Below are 26,882 nucleotides of genomic sequence, written 5' to 3' on the forward strand. Positions count from 1 at the left end.
CCCAGGTCATTTCAAGTAAGGTTGCTCATTCAACTGTTGGCCTTACCGTTCCATCAACAACTCAATTCCATAGCCTCTCTGGTGCCTCTCCCCTGGCTCCTATTACTTCTGCGTCCTCGTCTGTGCCTGTACATGGTGCCGGGGATACCAACCTCTCTATCGTTTGCACTACGGTCGTTGGGATGGCGAATCCTTCGCAGAAGCGTCGAGCTCCTTCCTCTCCGTCGAAGTCTGCCCTGACAAGCAGCAAAAGTAAGAAAGGTTCCCCAGCAAGCCACATAAAACTGATGTGTTAAAGAGGCTGTCACAGCCTCTCTGGTTTTACAGTAACCATGGCGGGGTTAAAAGTGCTAAAGTATATTTGCCGTTCAGTCGCGTCTTCTTTTCGCAATATGCAGAACCTTGTCTCACAATTCAACCCAGACATAATTTTACTACAGAAATCTTGGATTACTCCTATTAGGTCATTTTCTCTCATAATTTCCGGGTATTCCAAGCCGATCGCAACTGCGGCGGGGATGGTGGAATGTTACCTTTAATCTCTTCTGAATTTTTTTATGGGGCGCATGTGTCACACCAAATTCAAAGACCTGACTGCGAATTGCCGGCTGTTGATATCGCAATTCTACAGTATGCTCCCCTTTCCGTTGCTAACGTTTACTTTCCTTCAGGTGTCCACAGCGCAGATAATATAAATGTTCTTTTGCGGTCTAACAATACAGTGGTGATTGCTGGTGATTTCAATTCTCATGACGTAATTTGGAGTTTTCGGACAGATGCATGTGGGCAGCTTCTTTGGTCATGGATGCTGGCAAGGAAAGTGCGTTGCTGTAACAGTCCAGGAGTTAATTTCATGCGTTCTGATTCTCGGTCTGTCATTGACCTAACATTCAAAGTGAACGGGATGCAGGTTTCTTTGCTGTCTCCAGTGGACTGTGGTACTTCCAGTGTCCACTTTTCGATAACTTTCACCATAGCAGCTTCTCCCCCCAGGGCGACTGCTTCTCCACAAAAATTCATAAACCACACACTTTTAAAAAAACTTGTGCAATCCACTTTCTCCTCCATTGCATCATCTGATAACTCTGATCGCGCTAGCCACGTCCTCTATTCCGTGTTAGGGGTCTCTGAGCGTTCCGTGTTCACGGTGCAATCTACGGTCAAAAACAAACAGCCTTCCCTGTGGTGGAATAATGAGTGTGAGAGAGCATATCGACTTGGAAGATCTGCCTGGAAAAGCCTCTCTCATTACCACTGCCCGCGGAGTTGGATAAATTACAAATTTTTCGCAGCTTCATTTAAAAGAGCCATTGCAGCCACGAAGCAGCGTGAGATTTCTGGCAATGTCATCCGCCCGGTTTATTCCTGGCAAGAGTAGAAATGGTGCGTATGGGTTCACCTTGTGTTAGTCCTCGTTTGTGCATGCCATTAGCGCATGCAACAACCAGCGGGAGCAAGCGACCATGCTTCGACGGAGCGAACGATCAGCATCGGCGAGTGCCATACTCGCTGTTCACGCGTGTATTTTTTGTCGCCGGTTGCCTGTAGGGCAAACGTTGCACAGTGTTGCATAAAACGAAAACGAGATGTCCTGAAACTCAAGATAGCATAAATCAATCGAATATCTCGTTTTCCGTGGAGCACAGTTTCCAACTAACGCTTGCGCTGCCTGCTTGGACATGACGAGTGTGGCGATTTAGATGCAGAGCTTACGACAGAGTACTCCGTTCAAAAACTGAACATCCGGGAGGCAACAGCCAGCTCTGTGACCGAAGAGAATCCACGTCTGATCATTGCAGTTTGTTTGTGGCGATACGCGCGATGAAATTGAAACTCGCTCCCTCCTGCCGCTCGCGTAGGGCTGTTCATGCTACGAGCGTTAAAAGCCAGTTCATTGAAAGCAACACGCATTCTTGCCTACTCTGCTCCCGCCAGAATTCACTGGCCCACGAACACCAGAAAATGTGTAATTACACGGACTGAAAGGTTTGAACGCTAATGGAACGCTTTCACCGCTTGCTGACAGGCCGAATAGCCGAACCTGTGTTGTGAATTCCAAAAACAGTCGGGTAGTGGCAATGCTCAAGTTGTTGCATTTGTCTTATCGCTGGCACGGTCATGCATAGTGGATTTTCTTACAGTGCATTCGATGTGATTTCAGTCCAATGATTCATTACAATGCATGGCAGAGTTTGCCGTCCCTCGCATGCCGTATGTTGGTTCTTCTTACGTTGCCCTGGCTGCATTTATGAATGTTCACTTTGCAGTTGTGTAACAGTTCGTGTCGCCGCTATCATTAATGCCATGAGGAAATGAAGGTAGTATTTTTGTACTAACAGCATGTATTTTTTCAGGTGGCGATGCCCACACGCTTTTGATATTCGTGAACATGTGGAGTATCGAAACGAAGTTGTGGCCACATTTTCGAAGTTCTTACAACGTGTACTGCCCAATTAAAACATCTTTGCCAAGACCATCCAAAAGCTCGATCTCTTAAAATAATGTACAGAGTACAGTTTGGCAAACCACGCGCTGTGCTTCGTTCCGCGCCCGATATTAAGCACGGGCAATGGGTTTGCTTCTGTCTGCATTTCATTCACAAAATGCGCTGGTGCCTAAGCTTGTTGTTGGCGCAAGTATTTTCTGTTCGCCAACTACGTCTACTACTAATGCAACTCGGGGCTGGCGGGAAAGCGGTTAAGAAACAGACATCGCAGACACACTGAGACCTTCGCATAACATGGTGCGCATACATACTTGTGGAATTTTTGTTTTCTTTTCTACTTCCGTCGACTATTGCTGCAACCGGCCATAAAACATTGATGTCTACAAGACGTTGGCTTTCCGTACAACATTGCGTATTTTGTTGTACAGACACAAACAAGCCCTCGACAGGTGGCTAACAGCCGAACGTTGCTCCGCGCGCCGGATTATCAGCCCAAGGGAGAATGACAACATTGGCGTGTCGCGCAGCGCACGTGTTTGAGAGTATTTCTCCCTCTCCTGCCCGCTCTCGTGAAATGTTGTATAGAAGGCATGATTCACCATCTAAGCTAATGCAGGAACATAACGTACACAAATTAGAAACATGAAGGACGTTTAGCTGCCTCACCTTCCTTAATGCCTGCAGTAAAAAAAAAATGCAGTTGCCTACATGCCTCAAACCTCATTGTACAAGGAGGAACAGACACATGCAGACTCTTTGACCCCAATTTTCTCCCGCACAAACACATTTAAAAATAGCTTCTTTCCCATAATTGTATCCGAATGGAATGCCTTACCCTCTCATATCTTTCTGTCTGGTAATTTTGCACCCGAACTGGAGCGTCACCTCCTTACTTCACGAGTTTCTTATTTATCGTTTTTTTGTTTATTTTACGTTGCCTGTCTATTTGTTCACATTTGATTGTTGTTTTTTGCTTATCTCTACCAATATTATCTGCATATGCTTGTAATTTCTTATGTAAAGCTGTTTGAATGTGCCCCACCTGTTAGGACCACACATGATCTGCAGTATTTGAAATAAATAAATAAAAAGAACGGCGACAGCAAGTCTGGCATGATGACAGCCAACGCTTCTGTTTCTACTTGTGGGCTTCGAGCAACTCGATGGTTATCGCTCCCATGCCTGCCGTCAAGGACCACGCGGAATGGAGCCAGGTGTAAGCTTGTTCCAATTAGCAAGCTTTACCCGGTCGGAGTGTGGGACGCGAAAGAGCGGAGGCCTGAAGCTTCAGCACAACAGGGATCTTTTCCGAAGTCTCCGACTCCGCTGCGAAAAACGAGCGGCCATTATCCTCCCCAATGGCCGTGACAATGTCGGGGAACATAAGGGTCTCGTTTCAGGTGGCTCTTCGGCGTGCCGAGCACCACGGTGTGCTGGCCGTCATCATCCTCAACCATCGCAAGCATCTCTAAGGACAATGAACCGCTTTCGGCCCCTCCTCTCGACCTTGCGTTCTGGCCATGTGCGTTGGCGGTCATCTGATGAAGAACAGGTACCAGCAGCGCGTGGGAACCTTGAGCTGGCCAGACGACATCACCCCGACGGCATCTTTCTCTCTCCCAGGCTCAACAAATGAAGGCGGGTTGTCGGTATGTGCGGTGATGTGAGTTGCGCGAACAAGTGAAAGTTTCAGGCCAATCACACCCAGTAGAGGGTGTCCTCAACCTGGGGAATTAAGGGAAGAGGAACGCTATAAAACTCAACAGCTAGTCTAATAAAGAATCCTTCTTTATGATTTTTGTGCTTGTAAAAATGTAAATAAACCTACTGTACAGTTTCCTTCTTAACGGAGTCCGACAACTTTTTCGAAGCCGGGACCTGAACGGTGCTGAACGAGTCAGCCTACTCGAGGGCCCCGCCATTTCAAGCAATGGGTTCTTCATTTCTTGCTGCACATTCAGCCAAACGGAACAAGGGGACACTGTGTCGCTGTCGATTGTACGCCGCTGGTTGCCATGTACCACGCTGCCGCCACCCCAGTCACTGTCCCTCTGCTTTGTAGCGATTAGCCCAGAGGTGTCTCGCGTTGACTCTGTCCACACCTTTCAGTCGCTCGTCCGCGAAGAGGAGCACGCACCCCTGCTGCCCTTGAACAGTAAAGAATGGATACCGCCGCGACACGGAACTGTTAGGTGCCGTGATGTCGCATCCGTGTTGTCTTGTCTGCATGCAGTTCTCGCGAGATGCCGTCGCCGTACTGATGACATCTTGAGGAGGTGTTCGATCTTAACAGCGGCGAAATGGAGCCCGACACGCTTCTGAAGCTCGTATTCGTTGCAGCTGGTCCACGCATGGGAGGAGATATAACCATGATGCTGCAGCATTGGCGCCACTCTGTCGTTTTGTTCGAAATTATCTGCTATGCCATGCAGGAAACGATAACGACGTGGTCGAGCTTCCGGGCCAGATTCATGAATTTAACAAAGCGAAATGGTCACGCGCATCGCCTTACCATCTTAATTACTGATGTCCTTGGTATTTATTGCGGCTTATCGTTCCTGCTTTCTTTCAACTGCTGCGAATTTGGATATTTGGGACTGCATCATCACATGATAATTTTTAAATTTAGGTCCAGCTTTACATGCAATTAAAAAATCGAAAGATTCTGAAGTTTCTTTGAAAGATTTCAAATGGGCATCTTGCAGTTCGCTCTAGAACTTTCACAATAAACATTTTTGCCTAAAAGTGGAGCAATAAAATGACTGAGGGTAACATTGTGCTCAACAGGCAGGGAAGGCAAATCTCCGTGCCAACTACACACGGGCGCAACTTGTGCACTCGCGAGTAAAAATGATTAGCACGAGTAACGTGCCTCTGGAGGCGCAGATAACAACACTTGGCACTGTGGTTATGAACACGCCGATAAAAAAAGTGCCAGGTGTGTTTACAAAGCACGGCGCCCCGCCAACCGCACTAGGCGATTTTCGCGACCAAGTGGGGTCATTGTGCTGATCTCAGTTTTTGCTTGCGACTGTGCGTTGCACGTGTCCACCAAGCCTTGGAAGAATAAGACGCAAATATATGGCGGTTTGGGCGAAATGGGCCGAGGCAGAGCTTGTTAAAGACTCTTTATTCATCTCACAAACTGAAAATAGCCCTATGCGGACGAATATTCAGTCTGAGAAAAATAAATGTGGGAGGCATACCGTAGTCGTCGGCCGTGCGACGAATGTTGGGTGAGGGTAGTGGCCAGGGGTAAAAAAAGGGGGCTACTGGGTGGTTCGTGGAGAGAGAAAGACGTCTTCCCGCGAAATCAACGTATTTAGCGCCTCTCCGATTACCGTTAGGGCTGGCTGGGCCAAGGACCAGCGCAGTTCTCTGTTGCGGGAGCGGGCATTCAGAAGCGGGAGCAACAGCGGGTGTGCCCTCCCACCCACCACGGTGTGGCGTTGGCGTTCAGCAGAGATCCCAATGCCAGGAGATGGAATGTGGCATGCGTCTTACGCATTTCAATGGAGGCGAGATGAAAAAAAACGCCCGTGCACTGAGTGCAATGGCCGCGTACGTTGGATAGGGCCCTTCGTTTTCGGTTAATACCCGATTTTACCAGATTGTCGCTCCCAGAACACATTTATTAAAAATCCGATCAAACTCGATTTCTCCCTGAAAATTAGTTTTCTAGAAGATGTTCGTTTTGCAGTTCACCAAACTGAGAGCAATGTAAGAGACATTTATGGCTATCGATAGATCACACTTCAGAGGGTTACCTTCGGTCAAATCAACTTAAACCGCTTTTAACGCTAGTTTTCATGAGGCGAATTAAGTTAATAATTTCGAAAAGAGCGATTTCGAACCGAGAGGCCAAAACATGGCTACCGACCAGACGTGTTATCGGAGTCACTGTATTAAGCGCTACCCCCGCTAATGACACGCCGCTCCAAGGACCCTGCGCGTTTAAAATCTTTATTGTGCTGTTGAAAATTTCCACACTGTATAATATATAGTCAGGCCGGTCTTGCTGAGACGCGGCAGTGCTCCGTAGGAGATTGTTAACGCACACGAAGAAATATTTGTAAGATATTAAGAAAAATATCGTAATTGGCAAACACTTTTTTGTCATACCCGCAATTTACAAGTTGTTTATGGGAGGAGAAAAAACACGAGATATGATGTGCAGCAGGGAAACGATCAGCTGTAGTAACTCGTGATGTAAAAAGAATTGCGCGAAAAAAATTCGAACAATGGCAAATGTTTCCTGAATAATTCCAATTTGCACCCGGTTTGAGCTCGGAATATAGCCAGATTTTTACCCCCCCCCCCTCAGCATCGCAGAATATCAAACCCGAAAATAAAGGGCGCGGACGTTAAAGAACTGCGGCTGGTCTATATTAGTCTGAAGCGTATCAGATGCGGAAAATGCGGTACGCTTGTGCCCAACAAAGATTAACTCGTTTCGCTGTGTAACAGGGAGAGCAGGCAAATTTTAATATGCTTGCCTTGACAAGGTCAATGCCTGGAAGGCTGCACTGGGCGAAAATCACCGCTGTGCGTTGTCGTATCTTAGGGCAAGTTTGCTGAACCTTGCTTCATAAGCGCTTTTATTAAAAATGCCCGAAAACAAGTGGTGGTTAAGCCTTCCGTCTGATTAGCTTCCTAAAATAAATGACCATAATTACGTGCTGCTGTTTAAAAGGGAGCCTTTTTTCACAGTGCGTGAGCGTGGGTACGAATTCTAAATATTTTCTCTCTTGCGCAGGGCTATGTTTTACTACTTTGTCCCCTTCCATGTCTCTACGTTTCTTCAGCACAGATCACGTACCATGTGCTGCGCCCTTGAAGTTAGGCCTCCCCAACGAAACAAGAGAAGTAAGCATTTGCTCTGGCACTGCTACGCCAGCGAGCCGCCAAAAATAGAATATATCGAGGTATAAAAATTTGCAACTCTTTCTGCTTTCCTGTGTGAGTAAGAAGTGGTGGTGGTGGTAAAACCTTATTCGATAGACTGGGTGGAGCGTTTCACCGCTTTCTTGCCTCGGTGGTAGTCCCCATTCAGGGACACCATTGGTGGTAGCCGCTGCCCGCGCTCTTTGAACCAGAGCCATCTGGGACTCCAGGTCCAAGCGGCTGGACAAGGTCGCCTCCCAGCTCACTCTCGCTGGCTGATTTATCCTCTTTATTTCCGGATTTTTCTGGCAGGTCCATATCATAAGTCTCTCTTGCAAAGAAGAAAGTGTGCTTGCTAGTATCATTTCATTAGGTGTCTTGGTGCTGTCTGCGATTTCTTTTCGTCTCCCACACATAGGCAGACGCATACCATGTGAGTGAGAGGAAAATAAATTGCAGACAGCACCGGGACGCCTAATGAGATCACACTAGCAAGCACACTTTCTTCTTTTCAAGAGAGGCTTAAGCGTGTGCCACACACGCGCGCACGCACGAACGAGCACACGCACGCGCAGACACACGCACACACCGAATGTTCCTTCTAGCTCTCGTTGCTCAGGCCGTTTTCAGTAAGTGTGCGCACCCGAACCATGCCAAGAATAGAACGATATACCTGGCATAAATATGCCCTCGTACTTTTTTTTTTGCACAGAGCCGTACTCAAATCTGGACAGAGACGCCAGCCTTAAACCCATTCCCAGCTTACCACTTGGCAGAGCTGGCACCAGGCGTTGATGTTCCCTGAGGTCGAGCCTCGTTGACTACTAACACGAAAACATGGGCATGGCGATGACGAGGACGCATTCAACATCGGTTGTTTAATCTTGGTTTTTTTTTGAAGAGATGTTAATTGCCTCAGGGCATAAAAACTATGAAGTGAGAGATGGAAAAGATGCTTAAATAAACGAAAATAAGTGGGCTCATTTGATGAAATCAAGGAGTGAACGTTGATATGGAACATGTGTCCAGGAACTATAACAATATGGATTTAGAGTCCCACTGCCGCCAGGTGCCGAACTCTCGTCGGCTTCAGCGCCGGGCAGTCCCACAGCAGGTGGTGGATATTCGCATCACAGTCTCTGTTCATGCAGACTGGACACCCGGGGCGGGGATATAAATCTTTGAAATGCAGCCACTCGCGTGTCACAGCTGGAGTTAGGGCAACCCCGACCCCTATCCTCCGAAGCGCAACCTCCTCTGCACGGGGAAGACCACGGGGCAGGGTTACCGCTGACGGAGGGATTAGAGCACGTGTGTGGCGCCGTAAGTGTTCCTTTCTTGCCAAAAAGAGGGTGATGTCACCATGAGTGAGGACTCGAGGCAAACACGAGGTTGGGGTCGAAAGGCGGGTCGCAGAATTTGCGCGGCTTTGTGCACTCAGGAGGTCACGCAGGACCCACTCAATACGTATTTGCTGCGGGAAGCGTGCCGCTAGACGATGGATGTCTTGGCAGATTTCTGGGGTGCGACTGACTCGGCGTAGCAGGCGTGTGACGTGAAGGGTGCCGGTGCGAATGACAATGCGGGCTGTGGGTAGCATGGGAATGGCGGCCACAGTGCAAAGTGCCTCTTGAACCGCAAGCATCTCCGCACAGAAGTAAGAAGGAGGTTCTGAGAGGCGAAACCTTGACGTTTTGTTCAGAGCAGGCCTGCAAGGACAGTAAACTGCAGTTGTTGTTTCGCAGGCCTGGATGCTTGTGTCAACGTACATAACGATGGAGCCATGCGGCAAATTGGCGTCTTCCTCTGTAATTCGGTCGCGAAACGACGATGCCGCGCGGGTAGACGATGGCCGACGTAGATCAGTTGGCTTGCTGTCACTTAGCTGCAAAAAACCCCAAGGAGGAAGAACTGGCGGGGGCGGCTTTAGAATGGAGTGCGATGAAGCCACGCCCTGAGTGCACACGTTGGGTGTGTAAGGCTTGATTTTAGGCGGCGAGCATCGCGTTGTTGCTGCACCAGTTCATCTAGTGTATTTAGCTGCGCATGTTCTTGGAGCGCAACGATCGGGGTAATGCAGGGTAGGCAAGTGATTACCCTCATTGCCTCTCGATTAACAGCTTCTAGACGGTCCCTTTGAGCCCTTGTCAAATGCTGGACTTGGGCTTGGTAAACGAGGCGTGGTTGCACAACCGCCCGCACCAACTGTCGTGCAACATGAGCGCGGCCTCCGCCTATTTTAGGAGCAATGCGTCTAATCAGACCCAACGCCTGAATTTCTTGCTTTTTAGCCCGAGAAAGCCAAGCAGCACCTGTTCCTAACTCGTGTATTGTCAAGCCCGAGATTTTTACTGTCGATGTTTCTTGAATTGAAGATCCGGATAGATGGAGGCGAATTGGTGTTGCAGCCAGTTTACGGCGCCCCCAGCGGTTGGCAACTGACACGAAGGTGGTTTTGCTCACTGAAAGCTGCAGACCAATTGGAAGAAACAAAAGTCGACGTAATATCTATGGCTGATTGTAGGGCTCCTGCTTGAGTCATCAGGTCGTTGTGAGTGCTCCACACCGTTATATCATCAGCTTACAACAAGAACTGAATCTCAGAGACATCATGTAAGCGCCAAGCAAGGGGGATGAAAGCAATATTAAATATTGTTTCCGATAACGCCGATCCCTGGGGAACGCCGCGAAGAGGCAAAAATGATCCGACGGCTTCACCACCGAGGAGTATTGCAGTGTGTCGGCCTTCAAAGATGGATTTAACAAAATTGCGCACTCTAACGGGGAATTTCAGCATGTCAAGCAATTCCAGGATGACAGCATGACTGATATTATCGTACGCCTTTTCAACGTCCATGGCCAGTACAGTACGTACATTGTGGCTGCGAGTTAGGGCCAGAACTGCTGACGCCAGGACAGCCAGTCCACCTAGTGTACCTATGGATGTACGAAAGCCAATTTGCTCGGGATGGTAGGAACTATGGTGCTCAAGCCACCACGACAGTCGTGTGGCAAGCATTTTTTTCGGTAAGCTTGCATAATGTAGGCGTAAGCGATATAGGCCGGAAATTTCCGAGGTCAGTTGGCGGCTTCCCCGGCCTTGGTATGGGGATCACAATAGCCGATTTCCAGGTTTCTGTTACGAAGCCTTCTATTCAAACCTTGCTAATGGTGGCGAGGAGTTGAGGCAGTACAGCGGAACTTAAGTTCTTGTAAACCTCGTACGGAATGGAGTCCGGACCGGGCGCAATCTTCCGACGGGCCTCGTCTATTGCTGCAAGCAACTCGGGCATTGAAAATGGACTTGCTATTTGCTAGCCGTCGGCTGTAGATGGGAGCTAATCGACATATGCTGGAATGGCAGCCAAGGGGGCTCCTATGACAATTGCAGGCAACACATCATTCTTGGGGAAAAACTTCCCCGCTGTTTCTCTGGCGAAATCAACAGGAGATAAGTTGGCTGCAAAGCATACAGTGGCCACAGCATCAGGACGACGGCAACCATGTGCCATTGCACGAAAAGTTCGCTGGATAGTAGCATTTGATGACTTTGTCGAGAACTCCTTACACCATGTATATCACTGCCGTCGCAAGGGATCGCGTTCATATCTGCGAGCTTTGGCAGTAAGGTAATTCAGCCTTGTCCGTGCTTGCGCAGAAGTCGGGTGTCGGGAAGCTGCCATCTTCGCTTCTCGGCGAGCAGCCCACCGGATAAAGAGACTCACATCCGGCGCCGGGCGATTCACGTCCGTACAGATGGCAGCAGTAGCCTTATTCAGCGCATTTTGTATGCAGTCCACAAGTAGTGCAGATGATTGCAGAGAGAGATCTCCGACGGTGGTGCGAAATGTATCCCAATTGACCACAGAACACCTACGGCGTAATCGGCGGGCCCTTGATGGATGGAGGCCGATGATGATAGGATGGTGGTCGCTACCCCAGCAGTCTGGCTCCAGGTGCCACGATGGAGTCCCGGGTCCTGACCACCACGTAAGGCCCGGAGCATATCTTGGACTGCGAGCGTGGCGCACAGTCCGGGTTGCTGAATCTGAATGGTTGAGTAAAACAAACAGCTGTTCCGTGAATGCGTCCCGCACACGCCTACCACGGGGGCATGAAGCAGGCTACCCCCAGTCCGGATGAGGGGCGTTCAAGTCAGAACCGACTAAAACAGGCCACCCTGGCTGCTGTCGTCGTAGAGTTAACCACCCAAGATTAATGCGGAAGGGAGCTCCACCTGCGGGTTTTACATAGTATGACACGACCACAACCGCGTTGCCATGGGAAGATTCACAGCCACTGTGTCTACTTTTTGATATGAAGTGCACCAGTTTTATAGAGAGAGGCGAACTTGAGGAAAACGCGCATCAACGTACACCGCCGCCTTTCCCAGAGCGGCAGCAGTGTGCACACGACGGTCGTTCATTGAAGGAGACATGTATCCATTAAAGCCCGGAAAGGATGGAAAAGCATTGGTCTCCTGCAGTAGCAGGGCCCACACCTGGAACTTGTTCATGCAAAGTCGAGATTTGAGCTCTCCCAGCGTTGTGGAGAGGCCTCTGCAGTTCCATTGGAGCACACAACAACAACTTGTACTTGCCATTTTTGATTAGGCTTCCAAGCGTTGTAATAGAACTGATGTCAGGATAGATAACTGGTTTACCATAAATCGGAGGAGCGATGTTGTTGAATTATGCTGCAGTGCTGCAGAAGACCTGGTAGAGTCGGCGAAAAACGCATGAGGGCTGGACGTAGTCGAAGGCACTGCAGCATTGATTGGCGTGGAGTGGGATTCCACTGGTTGTCTACGGCGAGCAAGCAGTTCATGGCGGTGCCGTAGCTTAGAGACCTCGTCCAAAAGGCGTGCAATTTGCTCGCCAACTGCTGCCATGTCCTCACGCAGAGGTTCCAGTATGCTGTGCTTTTGTGTTGCTTGAAGGCGACGGCGATCCTTGCGCACTTTATCACTGTACGACTATTGGGCAGGGGCTGCAGGTTGATTTGGCTCAGAAAGCTCCGGCCAGTCGTCTTCATCCCACTAAGAGCCGCAAACCTGTTGGATGTCTGTTTGGGGCTCTGTTTTCATTATAAGGCACATGCTTACGGAGCTCTTGCCGAACCTTCTCAGTTGCTTTCTGTTTTGTTGGGCAAGGTGGAGAGGTGATCTCGTGGTCGTCAGTCTTGCAAGTCCGCACCTGTAAGACGGTGTGCCTTGTGGCCAAGCTTCATCTTGCGTGGCAAAGGGCATAATCAGCGCATGTGGCCAGGTTTGAAACAGCTGTAGTAATAGACAGCACTCGGTTTGTAAGGGCGATTCCGCAGAATACAGCCATAGTATTATAGTTGTTCTGGGAGAGTTGGTGGGCCCTGTAGTATTACTATGCACCAGCGCCCCTTTCCCACATACCGTTCTTGGATGACACCGTGGGTTAGACAGTACAGTTCACGCTAGAGGGTCGTCTGGTCTTCGGCAACGTCGACGTTGTAAACAAAACAGCGTTGTACGTCCGAACCTTCTAGGTACCCCTGGACCGGCACCGAGATCTTTCTTGTAATCGATATGCACCTGAGCGTTTGCAGACGCTTGACAGCAGCGAAAGTCGGGAGCCGTACAGCGACAGTATTAGATTTCGTTCGAGGCGTGAAGCAACGAAAACCTTTGGTCCCAAGACACGCATCCAGGTTCGCCTGAAGAATCCTGTCCAGAATGTCTGTCATGCTTTTGGCTGCCAGAGCTTTAATGTCCACACGGTGTATATACACTCAAGACCGAAGGTCGCGCCTCCGATTGATCTGCTCTGCTTTTGAGGGACATGGACATACGTGCTGAGGCGAGACAGACAGAAACGCATGAGGTGATCGTGCTTCTAACAAAAGCGTATACGATTACATCACGTGGAGTCAGTGAGTCGAAAATGGCTACCTCCCCGTCACAAACCGAATTGACCCGTTGGACTGTGCTGGACCCGTGCTTAATCTCATCTACCGAGTGCTATCAATGCAATGCTATCACATGGGCTTTCAGACGCCTACTGTTCTCTGAGACGCCTTCTAGATAACGCGGTACGTGTTATTTAGATGCACTCTACCCTCACCTGACAGCGTGTTTGAGGTGCCCCCACACCCAGTGAGTAAATTATGCGTCTTTCCTTTCTAAAAGCCAACAGAGGGTTTAGTCTGAAAATAAAAAAAAATTGTTTCTTTGAGGAAAGGAAAAGCGCCGTCACTGTCTCACTTCTCGGTGAACACCACAACCTCGCCGTGAGGGAAGGATAGAGGGAGGGAGTGAAAGTAGGAAGAGAGAAAGAGATTCCGCAGTGGAGGGCTCCATAATAATTTCGACCACTTGGGATAACGGGCACTAAAAGTGCACAGCACACACGTTTCGCCGTCAATGAATGGCATCTGCCGCGGCCGGATTCAATACTGGGAACTAGACTGACCGCCGTATTCACAAATGCTCCATTCCTTCGGTAAGGAGGGCCTTAGGTAGGGACGGCCTAAGGCTAAATGTAAGAAAAGGCTTAAGTCCGCTTCAAAAACCAACTTTACGCGATTAAAAGGGCGCCTTACGCAATGGGCGCCTTACGAAAAGTGCTCTCTTTCGAATATATGTGGGATAAGGGAGCGAAGCTACGCACGTTTTTATGTTTGAATCATCTTGATATGCACGTATTATTAATCCCTAAGACCAGAAATGAATAAAAACTTACCCTAGCACTCTTACAAGTAAGTATCAGAGAAGTTAGGCAAATCATTTTTCCAATTTGGCATTTTTTCTTTTCCGGTCGGCCACCATGCTGTGTAGCCGTCACAATAACGTGCTTGTTGATTTCACGTCATCCGCCTCTTTTGCGAGTGTTTGCTTTTGGCGTCGATTCACCATTTTTTTCTTGTTAGGATTATCCGATTTATTTTCACCTTCTGTTTTTTACGTTTGGTATGGACAGAGTAAGGTGGTGTTTATGCGACCAGAAACAGCGGAAGACGCCATCGAACACCCGCGTTATCACATGAATGTGAAAGTTTTGGTAACGCGTTGTCGGTACAAATCCGGCAGGACTTGTTTTCGAGCCACGAACTAATTTAGCCTGAAATACGAGCACTTCGCGACTTCCAGAAATTTATTCAAGTTCTTAAATGACTCAGGACTGAGTGCAAGGTTGTGAACTATCAATGTGTGGCTTGTGTACCCTGCAAGTATTGGCCAACGGACATGTGGGAAAGTGCTCATCTCCCTTTTCTTTCTCCCCTTTCTATCTCTCCCTCCGTTCCCCTTCCCACGTGTAGGGTAGCATACCAGGCGTAGCCTAGTTAACCTCCCTGCATTTCGGTTCGTCTTTCTCTCTCTCTCTGGTCAAGACAATGATGGAGAAGGCCGACACACCCCCGGTTGACGTCAGTGCTTTAAATGCGATTTAGTTTTATCGCAACCCTAAAGCAGCTAGCCGGCAGCAGGCTTCCGTCGGGCGCACTTGACCACGCTGAAAAGCTAGGAAAGCAACTTTGAAGCTGCTTTGAGTAAGCAGACGCTCAATCCTCAGTTATTGAAGAAATAAACGCCGATTTTGTGCACCTTTGCATTTTAAGCTGTAATATGACAGGTCCACTTACTACGAACTTAGGATACAACGAACTCAATTCACACGAACGTGAGGTTTGTTATAAGTGGGCTCGACATATATATATATATATATATATATATATATATATATATATATATATATATATATATATATATATATATTAGCAGACAAGTTAAAGGAAATGAGGGGCCCGTTTGACAAATTTATGAAGGGGGCCAACAGTCACCGAAACCAAGGTGCATAGGGGAACGTTAATTTTTTTTTTTTTTATGTGTTATGCTTATGAGTGGGATAATAATACTTCGATTAATAAATTGCTTAAAGAAAATTACTTATAAAGCAGCAGAAAAAACAACCATGCCGCCGGTGGGATCCGAACCCACGACCTCCGAATATCGCGTCCGGTGCTCTTACCAACTGAGCTACGGCGACGGCTGTCCAATCTGCTGCTCTCGTGGGTATTTATGTTTACTAGGTGTAAGTGAGCCTTGAGAGTGTTCACCAGCGCCACCCTCGACCATAGCGGCGGACGTAGCACGTCCTGTAATACCGCGAGCGTGACGTAGGACGTCAACTAACGGTGAGGGCGGAAACTGTGCGAGAGCCCTCTTATGCTACCTATGGCATCAAGACTGCCAGAACCGAGACCCTCGTTAAGCTATTAGCAGACAAGTTAAAGGAAATGAGGGGCCCGTTTGACAAATTTATGAAGGGGGCCAACAGTCACGGAAACCAAGGTGCATAGGGGAACGTTAATTTTTTTTTTTAATGTGTTATGCTTATGAGTGGGATAATAATACTTCGATTATTAAATTGCTTAAAGAAAATTACTTATAAAGCAGCAGAAAAAACAACCATGCCGCCGGTGGGATCCGAACCCACGACCTCCGAATATCGCGTCCGGTGCTCTTACCAACTGAGCTACGGCGACGGCTGTCCAATCTGCTGCTCTCGTGGGTATTTATGTTTACTAGGTGTAAGTGAGCCTTGAGAGTGTTCACCAGCGCCACCCTCGACCATAGCGGCGGACGTAGCACGTCCTGTAATACCGCGAGCGTGACGTAGGACGTCAACTAACGGTGAGGGCGGAAACTGTGCGAGAGCCCTCTTATGCTACCTATGGCATCAAGACTGCCAGAACCGAGACCCTCGTTAAGCTATTAGCAGACAAGTTAAAGGAAATGAGGGGCCCGTTTGACAAATTTATGAAGGGGGCCAACAGTCACCGAAACCAAGGTGCATAGGGGAACGTTAATTTTTTTTTTTTTAATGTGTTATGCTTATGAGTGGGATAATAATACTTCGATTAATAAATTGCTTAAAGAAAATTACTTATAAAGCAGCAGAAAAAACAACCATGCCGCCGGTGGGATCCGAACCCACGACCTCCGAATATCGCGTCCGGTGCTCTTACCAACTGAGCTACGGCGACGGCTGTCCAATCTGCTGCTCTCGTGGGTATTTATGTTTACTAGGTGTAAGTGAGCCTTGAGAGTGTTCACCAGCGCCACCCTCGACCATAGCGGCGGACGTAGCACGTCCTGTAATACCGCGAGCGTGACGTAGGACGTCAACTAACGGTGAGGGCGGAAACTGTGCGAGAGCCCTCGAGGGTGGCGCTGGTGAACACTCTCAAGGCTCACTTACACCTAGTAAACATAAATACCCACGAGAGCAGCAGATTGGACAGCCGTCGCCGTAGCTCAGTTGGTAAGAGCACCGGACGCGATATTCGGAGGTCGTGGGTTCGGATCCCACCGGCGGCATGGTTGTTTTTTCTGCTGCTTTATAAGTAATTTTCTTTAAGCAATTTATTAATCGAAGTAATATTATCCCACTCATAAGCATAACACATTAAAAAAAAAATTAACGTTCCCCTATGCACCTTGGTTTCGGTGACTGTGCCCCCTTCATAAATTTGTCAAACGGGCCCCTCATTTCCTTTAACTTGTCTGCTAATAGCTTAACGAGGGTCTCGGTTCTGGCAGTCTTGATGCCATAGGTAGCATAAGAGGGCTCTCGCACAGTTTCCGCCCTCACCGTTAGTTGACGTCCTACGTCACGCTCGCGGTATTACAGGACGTGCTACGTCCGCCGCTATGGTCGAGGGTGGCGCTGGTGAACACTCTCAAGGCTCACTTACACCTAGTAAACATAAATACCCACGAGAGCAGCAGATTGGACAGCCGTCGCCGTAGCTCAGTTGGTAAGAGCACCGGACGCGATATTCGGAGGTCGTGGGTTCGGATCCCACCGGCGGCATGGTTGTTTTTTCTGCTGCTTTATAAGTAATTTTCTTTAAGCAATTTATTAATCGAAGTATTATTATCCCACCCATAAGCATAACACATTAAAAAAAAAAATTAACGTTCCCCTATGCACCTTGGTTTCGGTGACTGTTGGCCCCCTTCATAAATTTGTCAAACGGGCCCCTCATTTCCTTTAACTTGTCTGCTAATAGCTTAACGAGGGTCTCGGTTCTGGCAGTCTTGATGCCATAGGTAGCATAAGAGGGCTCTCGCACAGTTTCCGCCCTCACCGTTAGTTGACGTCCTACGTCACGCTCGCGGTATTACAGGACGTGCTACGTCCGCCGCTATGGTCGAGGGTGGCGCTGGTGAACACTCTCAAGGCTCACTTACACCTAGTAAACATAAATACCCACGAGAGCAGCAGATTGGACAGCCGTCGCCGTAGCTCAGTTGGTAAGAGCACCGGACGCGATATTCGGAGGTCGTGGGTTCGGATCCCACCGGCGGCATGGTTGTTTTTTCTGCTGCTTTATAAGTAATTTTCTTTAAGCAATTTATTAATCGAAGTATTATTATCCCACTCATAAGCATAACACATTAAAAAAAAAATAACGTTCCCCTATGCACCTTGGTTTCGGTGACTGTTGGCCCCCTTCATAAATTTGTCAAACGGGCCCCTCATTTCCTTTAACTTGTCTGCTAATAGCTTAACGAGGGTCTCGGTTCTGGCAGTCTTGATGCCATAGGTAGCATAAGAGGGCTCTCGCACAGTTTCCGCCCTCACCGTTAGTTGACGTCCTACGTCACGCTCGCGGTATTACAGGACGTGCTACGTCCGCCGCTATGGTCGAGGGTGGCGCTGGTGAACACTCTCAAGGCTCACTTACACCTAGTAAACATAAATACCCACGAGAGCAGCAGATTGGACAGCCGTCGCCGTAGCTCAGTTGGTAAGAGCACCGGACGCGATATTCGGAGGTCGTGGGTTCGGATCCCACCGGCGGCATGGTTGTTTTTTCTGCTGCTTTATAATTTTCTTTAAGCAATTTATTAATCGAAGTATTATTATCCCACTCATAAGCATAACACATTAAAAAAAAAATTAACGTTCCCCTATGCACCTTGGTTTCGGTGACTGTTGGCCCCCTTCATAAATTTGTCAAACGGGCCCCTCATTTCCTTTAACTTGTCTGCTAATAGCTTAACGAGGGTCTCGGTTCTGGCAGTCTTGATGCCATAGGTAGCATAAGAGGGCTCTCGCACAGTTTCCGCCCTCACCGTTAGTTGACGTCCTACGTCACGCTCGCGGTATTACAGGACGTGCTACGTCCGCCGCTATGGTCGAGGGTGGCGCTGGTGAACACTCTCAAGGCTCACTTACACCTAGTAAACAAATACCCACGAGAGCAGCAGATTGGACAGCCGTCGCCGTAGCTCAGTTGGTAAGAGCACCGGACGCGATATTCGGAGGTCGTGGGTTCGGATCCCACCGGCGGCATGGTTGTTTTTTCTGCTGCTTTATAAGTAATTTTCTTTAAGCAATTTATTAATCGAAGTATTATTATCCCACTCATAAGCATAACACATTAAAAAAAAAAATTAACGTTCCCCTATGCACCTTGGTTTCGGTGACTGTTGGCCCCCTTCATAAATATATATATATATATATATATATATATATATATATATATATATATATATATATATATATATATATATATATATATATATATATATATATATATATATATTTCTCCCATAGTTTTTTCTCCTCCTAAAGGGCTCAAGCACAAAGGCGCTCGCAGTTCCTGGGCACTAATAATAACAGTGTGTGACTGATTCATAATAATATCTAATTACTATATGAATATCCGTTTTTGATTCTCTTCTTGGGGCATGTAAGAGTATCCAAAAATGCTCTTTCGCCACCCGCAAACATCAGTCGTTCATGCAGACACTGCTACTACCGCCAGACCCGCCGCGGTGGCTCAGTGGTTAGAGCGCTCGGCTACTGATCTGGAGTTCCCGGGTTCGAACCCGACCACGGCGGCCGCGTTTCGACGGAGGCGAAACGCCAAGGCGCCCGTGTGCTGTGCGATGTCAGAGCAGGTTGAGATCCCCAGTTGGTCGCAAACATTCCGGATCCCTCTACTACGGCACCTCGTTCTTCCTTTCTTCTCTCAGTCCCTCCTTCATCCCTTCCTTTACGGCGCGGTTCAGGTGTCCACCGAGATGTGAGACAAATACTGCGCCATTTCCTTTCCTCAGCAACAAATAACCAAACCGCTGCATGTTTGCCGGTTCAGTGTGCATTTCGAAGCTTTTCGCGGCGTCTTATGACATCATGTCCCACCCGATATTGAGAGAGGTTGCACGAAGCGCAAGGCATGCGTTGCCCGTGTGCTGTGCGATGTCTGTGCACCTTAAAGTTCCTAAGGTGGTCGAAGTTATTCCAGAGCCCTCCACTAAGGCGCCTCTTTCTTCCTTCCTTCTCTCGGTCCCTCCTTCATCCCTTCACTTACGGCGCGGTGCAGGTGTCCAACGATATATGAGACAGATGCTGTTGCATTTCCTTTCCCCAACAAACCAAATATTATTGTCATTGTTATTATATTATTATTATTACAGGAACGGAACGACGCAGTATATAACGATGTAGTCGCCAAGCGCGTGGCACGCGTTCCTGCCGCTCACTGCCCTCGCATCGCAGCGTTGGCTATGCTGCGGGAGGAGCAGCGGACGCCTTATATTCTAACGTTGTAGGCCGAGCTCTTAAAAGCTAGTTTTAAAATCCCACGCGCCCGATGAATTGCAGTGACACTCTGTGCAAGCAGCAAGATTATTCGTAGATATAGCGAACAGTACGAACTAGCTTTTAACCATACCTGGTGTATCGACGCACGTCTGAGGCCACATCATGCTAGTAGCAGCTGGTGACACGACTGAATTCTTTATACTCTCTGTCACGCTGTTTGCGTCTTCGTTAATAAGACTGTTTAGAACGCACTCATTTAGGACTGCCGCTCATTGCATATCCCGATGTAAGCCAATGGCCGCCGCATTTGTTCACACTGAATAATAATAAAAATAATTGGTTTTGGGGAAAAGGAAATGGCGCAGTATCTGTCTCATATATCGTTGGACACCTGAACCGCTCCGTAAGGGAAGGGATGAAGGAGGGAGTGAAAGGAGAAAGGAAGAGGTGCCGTAGTGGAGGGCTCCGGTATAATTTCGACCACCTGGGGATCTTTAACGTGCACTGACATCGCACAGCACACGGGCGCCTTAGCGTTTTTCCTCCATAAAAACGCAGCCGCCATGGTCGGGTTCGAACCCGGGAACTCCGGATCAGTAGTCGAGCGCCCTAACCACTGAGCCACCGCGGCGGGTGGAAATCCGGTGTGTGTGTGTGTGTGTGTGAAAAACTTTATTTCAGGGAGGAAGCTTGAGGTAGCCGGAGCAACCTCTCGCAATCTCTAGGTGGGCTTCTCATTACAGTAGCCCATTGGCGACCGCCGCCACACACTGAAAGCGTTTACTGATTTGCGGACACTTTGTGGACCACTCTGTGGTAGAGCCCAGTTCCCGTTTTATTTACGTTTTCATGTATTTCGATCAAGTGCCTGACTCTGTTATCAGTTGCGGGCATTCTGCTTTATGAGCGGCGACGCAACCGCGTTGGTAAGATTCAGGCTGAGGCCCCGTTCTCCGCAGAGAAGCAGGAAGCAAGCCGGAGAGTATATGGACACCGGCTGCTTGGCTATCGTTTTTAAAATGTCGCCACGAAAAATATTCCCTGCACTGTTGAGTGCGTCGGGGTTATGTCTCCTAGTGTGTGTAAAAAAATAAACGAAATACTTGAAAAGTATTCTGCATAGAATGCATATGCCTCCCGCAGGTGTAATGCATATGCTTCCTGCTCTGCACTGTGAGAGCCTCCTGCAAAACATGAAACTGCGACTAGCCGCAGGACATCAGACACTGTGGCAGCAAGCATGAATCAGGAAATGGTGGCACTGCTGTTATTGACAGTGCCTTGCATATAGAGTATGATCGCCAGCAGTCAGCACTACTGATTGGGTAGCTACAAAAAAATCAGCTTAAGCAAATCCCAGTGAATCCACTGTTTCTCTTGTTTGTTTGATTGATTTCAGCAAGGGTAGCAAAAACTGCTGCCAGTGGATTGTCATAAGAACAGAAGAAGCCAGCTGAACTATGTGTGTTGCAGTATTAATAATTTATTCCATTGCATAAAGCACACACATACTAACCCCAAACTTGCAAACAAAGTACAGTCCTTAAAATTGTGTACTAAACAACGTACTGTGATGACTCGTAAACGTCTGCAGCTGCTCACTAGGACAAGTGCGACCAAAATTTAACTGTTTACACAAAGTCAGCTTTTATGCATGTGGCGATCACGAGTTGTAATAAAAACTAAGGTAGAAATGTTTTTGCAGATATGACCTATCAGTGGGACACCATAGGGAGCCCTGGCGGTGGCAGCAGGCTGGCAGAGTGTGTCGAAGGCACAAAAAATGGTCCATCTGCTGCCGAAGGAGAGCAGCCTCCTGGAGGAGTAGCAGCTGCCTCGCAATATCTGTCACTTTTGGCAGGTGCCCCGACACCCATAGCTTCAGTGCAGCGGATAAAGTGTACTAAGCAGACAGCTGCTGAAGAGGAGCTCAGTGCACGCCTGAAAGCTGTGACTGATGACAATCAGCGAAAGAGAAGGGAGCATCTCAAAATGAAGGTACTGAGAGCCGAGCATGTACTTAACAAGAGGAATGCAAAGGAATTGCATGAACTTGAATGCACTAATAAGAAGGCCAAAATGAAGCTCACAAAGCTCAAAATGACCGCTGTCAAAAAATGTATTTAGTACATAAAGTACTTTGTCATCTGAAGGTGCGTGTTATGTTTGCTTTGCTTTGCCACATTATGAAAAATACTGCTGAATAATGCTTGCTCGTGCCCTGAAGCCATTTGCCGAGTCCACGGTATGCGGCTGTTGAGCTTGCAAAGCAGGGGAGGCTTGCTGATGGTTGCATGTGTCCTGTTGCAGGGGAGCAGGCGGCATTTCATCACATGAGTGGTCTCGGCCAAAGTTGTGCAATGCAGCGCACGCTGTTATGACGATTACAGATGTTGTTTCAATTTGCAGCTTCATATCTATGCATGGAAATCTTATCCACACGGCAAAGTCACTTTCGACGGAGTTCCTCGTTCGTATCTGCGACTTGTTGTACCTGAATAAAGAGACGTTCCATATTTTCCTGCAGTAACAACGCAATATTGTGATGTGTTCACTTACCTGTACTCTGTTCTACCTCCAAGATCTCTCAGTGGAGTCAATAGATACGGCCGGCAAGCATAACGAACTCTTCTTCACAACGAACTCTTGCATTGCTACAGTGAAAAATTCTGCTGTCATGTGCCCAGCCTGGCTAGCTTGCAACTAGATGAAAAAATTCCAGGTGAGGTCCTGTGATAGCCTGCAAAGGTGCCAAAAAATACATAACATAAAAATACATACTACAATAACTTATTTCGTATTAGAGAAAATAAAGTGCAATGAGGCAGATCATGCAGCTCGCAAAACTGTGAGGCACGCGCGAAGTCGCGTATATTAGCTGCTCTCTGATTTGTAGCTAATTTTATTCTTGTCCGCTGCCTCTTCTTCAAAAGTGCCGTTGTTTCCCGTCTCTATGCTCACCCTGAAAGTAAAAGTGCACTTACCTGCACATTGATTTAGAAGTATCCCTTCCTGTTTCTAAATATTTAGTCGTCGAATCGGCCCGGGCTTTTGATACGCACGTGGATGCAGTCAACACAACTAGTCACGCTGGGAAACTGTGCAATCTTGTTCAAGTCGTACATGACCTAATGTATTTTTCTCGCTTCAGAGAACTTGACTAGCGCCGGGTACAAAGTAGCGGCAATAATCGTCGACACTCGCGTTACAGCCCGGGAAACTGTTGGCTGGGACATGCTGACAAGGCCTCCGGAGACCACTTGAAACGTCGCCACTCCGTAAAAATGCAGCGTCACGAAGAGTTGCAACAGCGGCGGCACAGGACAACCACGTCCGTCTGTGTTCCGGTGCAGCGGCAACATGGACAGAAGCTCGAGCACAGCAGCCTTGGAAAAGTGGTACCTTTCGAGGAATTCCTGGTTGTTATATACTTCTATGGGATTCTGGCGGTCCCTAAGGTTCCGCCGCAACGGGTGCATAAAACTGTATGCTTCGTCACTGGTGACATCTTCCGAGCGGCGGACTAAATCGACGAACTCACTGAAGCTGTCATCGCAGCATGCCGACATGTTGAATTGCGTTAAGGACATGTTTAAGGTGCCTGGAAGGGTACCTCCCCCGTATTCACAAACAGACCTTTACCTTCCCTTTCGAGGTCGTCACCTTTGCGGCTCCTTTGAGGGTTTCAGAAACCAAGCTTACCCTTAAACTGAACCTTTAGCCGCCCTTTAGGCATCGGAATGAGCGCGTTCGCAGAGTTAAACCCTGGCCTACCTTCAGCAGCTTCTTTCGTCAATTCAACATGGCAACCGAGTACGATCGACGACCGCTTTTCCGATTTATCAAGTTCACGGGGTTGATGGGAGAAATCGATCAGGCGCCCCATCGTGCGAAGCCGGCACGGCGAGGGCTGAGGGATCGCCAGTACCCGATGGAGCTGTTCGACGATGAGCCTCTCGCGATATACCGCTTTTCACAGCCTGCCGTGCTGGAACTCTTGTCTGTGCTGCCGCTGCACCTCTGCCCTAACGGACGAGGTTGCCCCGTGCAGCTGCTGCTGCGACTGCTACTACCCTTCGCTTTTACGGTGCGGGAACTTTCCAAGTTGTCGCCGGCTATCCTGTCGGTGTATGCTTACCGGTGATATCGATTGTATCCGCCGTAATCCTAGCAACATTTTTTCCGGCACTGGTCAAGTTTCCCTAAACCGAAGATATGCAAAAACTAACGCAGGAGAGACATTTGCGAAAACTTCGTCGGTGCGCCGCGCTGGTCGCCGCGTGCGTGCTGGCGCCCCACTGCAAGATGGGAACACCTATCGGCAAGCATCGATGCGCAGCTCGGCTTAAGCGCCGCCCACGGCCGGTGTCACGCTTTGAAGTTCGCACCAGAAAAGACAAAACATCTATGTTATAAGAAAGACTGCCTGCTATTGTCGAGCAGAGACAAAGTATGCCTGAGCAAGTAGCGAGCTTTCGGCTACTGCACCACCCACGGGCACGCCGCGCTACGAACTGCGCCTGGCTGCCCTGCATGGTCGCCGCTAGGCATATAGCCTGTTTCGCATGGATGCAGCAGCGCACGGCACTACAAAAGTCAGCTGCGCTCTTATAATGGCCCACTATTGATATCACTGTGCTGCCAACAGATACATCTCGCAATAAACTAAAAATATGGTCGATTTGCAAGACGCCTTCGGCACCAGAGCTGGCGGACGCCGAGCGAGCCAGACCGCAACTGCGGGCCAAAGGAAGCTGTGAGGCGGTTCTCCCAAGAAATTTGCTCGCATCACAGTTGTCACTTTTACCAGCAACTCAGTATTGGCCAGCACTCGACAGAAATGATATGTGATATGTTGTTGGCATTTTTCTATCGCATGTTTTATTATTTACGTCCAGAACAATCTTCCGCTCATTTTTTGACGCCGGCGCACGGGATTCAGCTAGGCCGGCCGGCCAGCTGGCTTGGTGTACTTCACGTTCGCACCAGAAAAAACAAAACAACAATGCTATCAGAAAGTCTGTCTGCAATATTCGGGCAAAGGCAGCTTGCCGCCGCGAGAGCCCACCTCCCGGCAGCGACAACGCCTGCAGGCGCGCCGGGCGACGGACTATGCTGCTTCCGACTCCCCTGCTCGTCCCTAAGCCTAGCTTGTTTCGCATCGAGATCGCAGCTGAGGGCGCTTCGGAATAGGCCAGCGCTATAATAAAAATATTACTCTCGTCACTCCTTCACTGTGAACCCGTTCCATAATAAAATAAAGATATGCCCGATTTCCGCGACGTCTTCAGCAGTGGATCTTGCAGAAGCCAAGGCCGATCCGCACAAGGCAGAAGCAGCAAAACGGCTATGGGATGAAACTTCCTTGTATCGCAGTTGTCCCTTCTACCAGAATCTCCGTATTGGCCAACAATCCTCAGAAAATGTACATTACTAACATTCAGTGCAAAAAAAAAACGCGCACAAGCACAACACATCAGGATCGAGGCACAAGACAATAAACAAAAAACGACGTCGACTCAACAAAGCTTCATGTAACGACGGCTGCCTATCATTGTGGCTAGACGAAGAGGAAACATGCGTAAAATTTTGAGCCAGGCTAGTTAATCTTGTCTACTGAATGATTACGACAGCTCCAGTATATGTGTAACTGCTTTCTATAGTATACAAAAGAAGTCATCAGTAGATCCACTGATGCGGCAAGCATTAATATTTCTTTAGCCTCGTTACCATACCTTTTACTTCTGTGGGTAAGGGTACTTTCCGTAAGGCTGCCGAAAGGTGGATTTCTGAAACACAGCTTGTCCTTTCCCTTGCCTTTCAGTTTCAGTATCCTTCCTGAAAGTCGCCCTTCGAGTTAAAGTAAGGTAAAGGTAAGGCCAGTTTCTGAATACGGGGGTAACTTGCTTAGGGCAAGCGCGGGCCCCGGAGTTTGCGGAGAGTGCTAGGAACGTGATCGAGCCCAAGACCAAATACGGAAGGACGAGTGTGCGCGTGTACGTGCAGACGCCAAAACAGGCCTTGGAGACGCCCAAGCGGGCAGTCGTATTTAAATGGGCCTGCCACTCCAGACCGCCAATGCCAGACAGATTTCGCTGATTAATGCACTAAGGCGGTAAGCATACATGCGCTAATTTTTTCTTACAATATATTTTGCCAAAAGCTGCAAAAAAGCTAGTCAGTACTCTGTAGAATCCTTTTTCTTCTCTAAAAATTCCGCTGAAAGAATTCGAAATGTCAGAAATATTTTCACTCTCATGTCTTAGGACACAACGCGCTTTAACGTTCAACTACGAAGAATTTTGTCGCAAGAAGAGACTTCTGCATTTCTGTGACAAAGATGCACATGCACACGCACAAAAACAGCCAACTTTGCTTGAGATTAAAGGAAGCGAAGGTGATTTTTTTTCTCATTTTCAGAAACCAGGAAACAGACGAATCACCCAAATACTAAATTATTCCCCAGAATGTAGAAAAAAGAGAACAAGCGGACGGAAGGAAACAAATGTACGACTTAACCGTGTGCTCTGCACACCGGTGAATGACAGCAGCTGTCCCTCTGAGTAAAATCGAAGGTAACTTTGTTCAATTATCTCGAGGTCAATTACCTGGAGGTTACGTATCACGCATTGTGAAGACAGCACAAACACTGAGAGTCATTCCCGTTTCTCACAAACAAATACGAAATTGTCTCAGTGTTAATCTGTAATTCTCAACATATTTATTAATATAAACTGTCAGCTGCTAGAAATGCAAAAGAGATGCTGTAAAATCCCTCACTGAAAAAGCTAACCATCACAAAGCAACCTCAAATTTCAACGGACCTGCTGCTGCATCAAGGGGTAACGTAATTATTTTGATTTTCGCTAATAAATCCTTTTGTGTGCTGGAGAATGTGTGCGCTATTTTTCCATTCCTTGACATTCAATAGCCTGGTTCACTTTTATAATAACAATATT

The sequence above is a fragment of the Amblyomma americanum genome, chromosome 1 (assembly GCF_052857255.1).
Source record: "Amblyomma americanum isolate KBUSLIRL-KWMA chromosome 1, ASM5285725v1, whole genome shotgun sequence".
NCBI lineage: Eukaryota > Metazoa > Arthropoda > Arachnida > Ixodida > Ixodidae > Amblyomma > Amblyomma americanum.